Below are 5,926 nucleotides of genomic sequence, written 5' to 3'. Positions count from 1 at the left end.
TACTGTCCTGACCACCATGAGCCTGCAGCGAAGACTGGGAACAAACCAAGACCTCTGCTGGCCGAGAATTTTCTCTTCTTTTAGAAGGGCACAGGGCCATGTTGCCAGCCTGTTGTAAACTACTGACATTGATTTAAACAAGCCAAGGCTCTGGCTCCAAGCCTACTGTGCTAGGATAGCATACACCTGCAGCTGATGGCTGTAGAGGTTGAACAGCATTGATTGCTTTGTACGTTCTGGCCCATTAGATGTTATTTAAAATACTGATGTATCAGAGAACAGAACAATCTATAAGATTAGAGACAGCAGATAGCTTTTCGCACTCATAAACGTTGTTTGTTTGACTTCAGTGCTTACCAAAAGTTGTCTTTAGCAACTAGCAAATATGGAGGATTGTGGGGTTTTTTTTGTTGTTGTTATTTTTTGTTTTTTTAGAGAGCCTGATGCTTTTGCAGCTATTTGTTTCCTTGTGCATTCAACAACATGAAAGATATAAAATTGTTCTTGAGGACTCTCTTTCCTATTTGACTGCAAAAAAATCCCTGGTGGGAAATCACAATAGAAAAGCCAGATCAGCACTGTCTGGGACAGATTAAATGGTGAGTTCTACATCACTTTCTCTCCCTCTCATCACCATTTCTCAAACAGAACTTTAGCATTGGGGAACTTAGTCTTGCTACAATGATTCCTCTTTAAATATATATGTAAGGGTAGTATTTTAAAAATCACTCATCATTGACCTAAAATATGATACCACTTGAGGTCAATGTTATATTTTCCACTGGGGACAGTTTGACCAATGTTGAGTACTGCTAAAATTTCCACCCATACATACATATTGAGAGAGAGAGGGAAAGTGTAGAATGAGATGTGTTTTTTAATGTACCATACTAGACATAGAGACAAAACCACATTTTTAATAGCTTTCTATACTCCCATTTCAGAAATTTCAGAACTATTTATCATGTGACTGCAACAGCACACATTTGCAGACTTTAAAAGCTAAAGCTAAGCTTCAAAATGTTGGACTCAATCATAACCTCATCGCAAATTCTTAATGACTCCAATGAATATAACTTCCCCAATATAAGCATGATCAGAAACAGGTAGTTTTGTCTCATTGTGTTACTCTCTTCACCTTCTTTCAGATGGGACGTTGTATGCATGATCAATTCAGGACTGCTCATATATTTCACAAGTTGGCCAGAATGACTCCTTGGAGATGCATTTGCTTGCATCAGATCTACATTTTCTTAATCTGCCTTCACTTCACCTTTTCCTGTCACACAAACACATTCATTTAAGTTTTACCTCTCCCATTTGTCTTTTACCTTCTCTTCTCTATGAGGTATCCCAACTGATCCCAGTATTGCAGCTTATTTTATCTCTTGGTATCTCCTGGCCATTGGCAACTGAGAGCAGGGGCTTTAAAGGTGTGTTGATATCCTGACCAACTTTTCAACTCCAGTTTCTTCAGCTGTCTTAAGGGAAAAAAAAAGAAGCAGGGTGTGTGGTTAAAAAAGGGCCCTACTGTTTCAAGCGCAGAAGAGCTGCCATTGAGCCCCCCCTAAAACCAATACCCAGTCCTGCCATTCCGCATATATATAACCCAGAGCATCTCAAACTGCTACCCCAAAATGCTGCCTGCTCTGGAGTGTTTGTAAAGATGCTGATGAAATGCTACATATTTCACCAGTTTTAACACAAATGTCCTGAAAACTTGAATAGAAAAGCAACCTTTCCTCAGCTGGAACTATTGTTGCTTAGACAACAAGTGAGCAAAGAAACAGGAACGGTTATGTGATACCTCAATGGAAACTGTCAGTAATGAAAGGTAACACCTGAAAAAAAAAGGACCGTCCTTGAAGAAACCTACATTACTCAGCTAGTGGCCATATCCAGTGTAGAACTGTGCTGAAATTAAAATTAGTTCACAAGTAATTTTCTGCTTAAAATAATTTTGTCATCTATATCCTTTGGAAAAAGGAATTCATCAACTTCTACCTATAAGTGTGCTCCACAGATATTCAGATTATCAGGAGTCCCACCTTGCTTTCTCTCAGCATTAAGTCCTCTGGGGATGCTGCCCCTGCCCTCAACTCTGGGAACCCAAAATGCCCCAAAAGGCGGTAACATGGAACCAGAACATGAACTCTTTAACTCCTACCGTTCTGCATGATCTGATGCAGAATACCAACAACTCAAATCACAAAAACACAACAGATTATTTTAAAAGAGACCCAAATTGTTGTAAGACAACATGATGCCAGAAAGATAAAAAGCAGATGTGGGCCCACTGGTAAACAAGCAGGAGATGTGGTGAAAAAGAAACACAGAAAAGACCAGGGGACTCCTTCTTCCCCTCAGTCTCTACTAGTAATTTCTGAGCAGGCTAGTGTAGCTGAGCCTGCTTGGAGCAGTGTGCTGGACTGGAAGATTTCCAGCAGTTCTTTCCAACCTCAGCTACTCTGTGATTCTGTGAGAGATGAAAGGAAAAACACCATTTTAAAAGCAATGTTCTACTTCTAGTAAGGGAATTCAGACTGAATAAAGGAGATGCTTTCACAGAGAAGGATGCAGGGTTTGAAAGATCTGAATCACCTCTTTCCCTTAGTTCCACATAGACAAGGCACTCAAGCTGACTTGCCTAATGTGAATACATGGTACACGTGCAGTTGGAAAGGAAGCAGGAGGAACTGTGAAATGTGGCATAGCCTTTAAAACACAGGGTCTATTGTCTTACCTGACCGAATCTGCCTTAATCGGGTGCTGGCTCTGTTTCACTTCTTGAACACGAGCTCCTGGAGCTGCAAGGCACACAAGGAACTTTACAACCATGCAAGCTCTGGCCTAACAGAAAGGGGGGAAAAAAAAGCAACAGCAAAATACCTGAGCTCATTCTTTTACATTAGTTCCTGTGTCCAGGTGACAAGACATTTTCACCTGGCCAGAAAACAGAAGAATAGCAATAGGAAGATCAAATAGGAGTAGGAGGAAGTGAGAGCAATGAAAACTGCCAGTTGTTTTGTGTATGCTTTATTTTCTCATCCTTTAATTTCAATTTGAAAAGACAGTCAAATGGAAAATGTGCCTCTAGTTATTACCCCTCTGTGCATCCTAAAAGCCTTTCTCTGAACTTTTAAGTCTCCTCAAGTTTCAGGTCCTTTCTCTCTCTTTTTCTCTCTTTCTCTTCCCCCCCCTCGCTTCCCCCCCCCCCCCCCCCCCCTTTTTTTTTTTTATTTAAGCTAATCTAAAAAAGCTATAAAAAGCCTCTGACACTATAAATTTCCTTGTAAACCCTGGTTTTATAGGTTTAATTGCCTCATTTTACTGCCTTGCATGCTTTGTTCCTTCAGTATTTTTGAGAGCTGCCCCAGTATTTAGCAGAAGCAGGCATCTCAGGGAAAGAGAGGCCATCTCTGAGCCCTGTACTAGAATTTGGATGTGCTCAGAGCTTTGGCATGGTTAACACCCTATGGAGACCAAGCCTTGAAATGGCTCCACTCAGACTCACGCATGTGGGAAGTTGACCTAGACAAAAATGAAGAAAAACCTCAGCACTGGGAAATTCAAGTGTCACTTGGCATGGGATAAAATCACGCTCACAAGCCTTAAGGGTATGAGAGAAACCACAAAGGATCTTTCACAGGGGAAGGGGCTATGGTAAGGTTCTTCTTGGTATTTATATTACATAAATTGTTCATTTTCTGAGTGTTTCCAAAATATAAGGCAAGAATCCCAAAGAATCCCAAGAAAGCAGGAAGTACAATCTTGTGCTAGGTGCTGCACACAAAACTGAGAACTTGGCTTAAAGAGCCCCCTGTCTAACCAACTGTCCTCTTCAAAGGGAAAGAAAGGCATGCATGAAAATCCTACCAAGATTTCCCCTTCATTCTTTGTAGTCAGTAGACTCAATCATAGTTTTGATTCTAAAAACTTGATGCCAAATAAATCAGCAAAATTCACCTTTGCTTCAAGCACATGCATTCCCTGATTATGTCAATATCTGCTAAACCAACTTCCACAGACATGAACTGTGCCTGTCCTGTGTCCCACATCGAGGGGTGCAAAGACAACAGATGCATGGGAAATTCAGGTGGGAAACCAAAAGAAACCTTTGTAACTGGAAGGGTGGAAATGGCTCCCATTTTCCACCATGCTAGCAAGTAGACAGCTCTGGTGCTACTGGGGGGAACTTCATGTCAATACCAGTGCAATTTCATAGCCCGCCTTAGGGGAACCCAAAGACCTCGACAACCAGAAATGATTCTAGGAGTGTATTGGAGAGGGGTTCAGAAAGCTATGCTATCCACCCTTTAGTGTTTTGTGATCTTAGATTCCCTGATTGCCTGGCTGGGCATTGGCTTGATCATGGTTTGCTGACTGATTCTAGTATCCATGGACATGGTAATCTTGCACCATAATTTCGGTGAAACCCTACATGGCTAGGGGTTCCAACTCAGCAATAGCAGAAGTAGAAAAAAGGCATATGAAAGACAGCCAGTGAACAGAACCATGTGAACGTTTAATCCTTGTCCAAGGAGAATAAAGAATAAGAAATAGAAAAAATCCACCCCAGAGCTGAGCAGCAATAGCTGGGCACTAAATGGCACCAGGAGACCCAGTTTTGAATCCCTCCTCCACTTGATTTTACAGGATAAACTTAGCCTTGGTCTTCTAAAGACAGATTTCTCAAAAAATCCATGCTTGATCTCCATATTTTTTTTTTCCTGCTTAGTAGGACTTCTTAAATGTGACCTGATTTTCTTTGTTCTCTAATAATTTAGGCTGCGGTACAGACTCCTTCCTTTCTTTATCTGTTCTAGTTCAGGCATGGGAAACAGAAAACACTGGATAGAAAGGAGAAATAAATGAAAAGGCTTTCAAACAGTTTGGTTTTAGCTTAAATGAGGAAATGGTGAAGGGATCCAAATGTGGGTTTTATTGGCAAATGAAGGTTTTTATTTTTTTCAGTGTTTTCCTAAAGAAGCAAAGGCTTGTGAATCATGATGTGTATGGATCTGTCACTACCTTCTGGTTTGCAGTAACTTTAGGCAACGTTGAACATTCTTATCCTAGTATGTCAGAGAGAAAGAAGTTCTGAGATTATTAAGTGTCTATAAGTTTCATAAATGCTGGTCAGCCAGTAAGGAAAGAAAGATACAAATTTGCTTCCCCATGCATAATCTAAACCATATAGAAACCTTCCTCATGCTGTTCACCAAGTTACCATTCAGTTTTCCCAGACGTGGTTATAGGAGAAAGGAATATACACAGTAAGTAAAGAACTGTTACCTTTGATTTCTTTTGAAAGTGCTTTTTCTGGAAACAGGTAAGAGCAGCAATCAACTCATTTTTTCCAGGCCACTCATGATTTTACAGACCTCTGCTGTATCCCTCCTCAGCTACTTTGCAGGCTGAAGATGTCTGGCCTGTTCAGTTGCTCTTCATAAACACAACACTTTTTGCTCATCTCTGGATTTCTTTTGTTAGCTGGCTCCTGTGAAGAATAAAGACAAAACATCCCTTAGTCATGGAAGAACTTAAAAGTATGTGTTCATACATATGCTATTCCCGGTGAACAAGCAGAGCCTGACAAAATAAATTGCTTGCTGGCAGCAGGGCAGGCAAAGGGAACAATGACAGAAGGCTCAAAAGGGAAGGGAAGAGGAGGGAGAGGCACTTAGAGGATCAAATCTAGAGGAAAAGTATGTTAAAAACAAATGAACTGAAGAAAGAACTTGTTGTTGGTGAAGTTGATCCTTCATGCTGCCCTGCTATCTTGTAAAAGGAGTTTTATTTGCCTTTTTGTGGGAGTCCTGGGAGGAAACTATTAAAGGAACAGGCTTTAGGCAGTTTGTGGGGATGTGTATATAGGCATGTGCGCAAGTGTGTGTGCGTGTGTGCTTGTGCGTGCATGACTGTG

The 5,926-nt window shown here is 40.9% G+C and overlaps 1 long non-coding RNA gene across 1 annotated transcript; it reads right to left on the bottom strand.

The window, feature by feature from the left end:
* Nucleotides 1-1,331: 1,331 nt before the first annotated feature.
* LOC107321517 (uncharacterized) lies at nucleotides 1,332-5,500 on the bottom strand. Its single transcript, XR_004309076.2, has 3 exons — nucleotides 5,296-5,500; nucleotides 2,744-2,807; nucleotides 1,332-1,481 (listed from the first exon to the last, which is right to left on the bottom strand). It is a non-coding gene; the product is annotated as an uncharacterized LOC107321517 (long non-coding RNA).
* Between the last annotated feature and the right edge of the window lie 426 nt (nucleotides 5,501-5,926).

Source organism: Coturnix japonica, chromosome 9 (assembly GCF_054131305.1).
Source record: "Coturnix japonica strain WE chromosome 9, WE-NBRP24, whole genome shotgun sequence".
In the NCBI taxonomy this organism is placed as follows: Eukaryota; Metazoa; Chordata; class Aves; order Galliformes; family Phasianidae; genus Coturnix; species Coturnix japonica.
The sequence above is the reverse complement of the archived record's forward strand: the minus strand, read 5'-3'. Positions and strand labels throughout refer to the sequence as shown.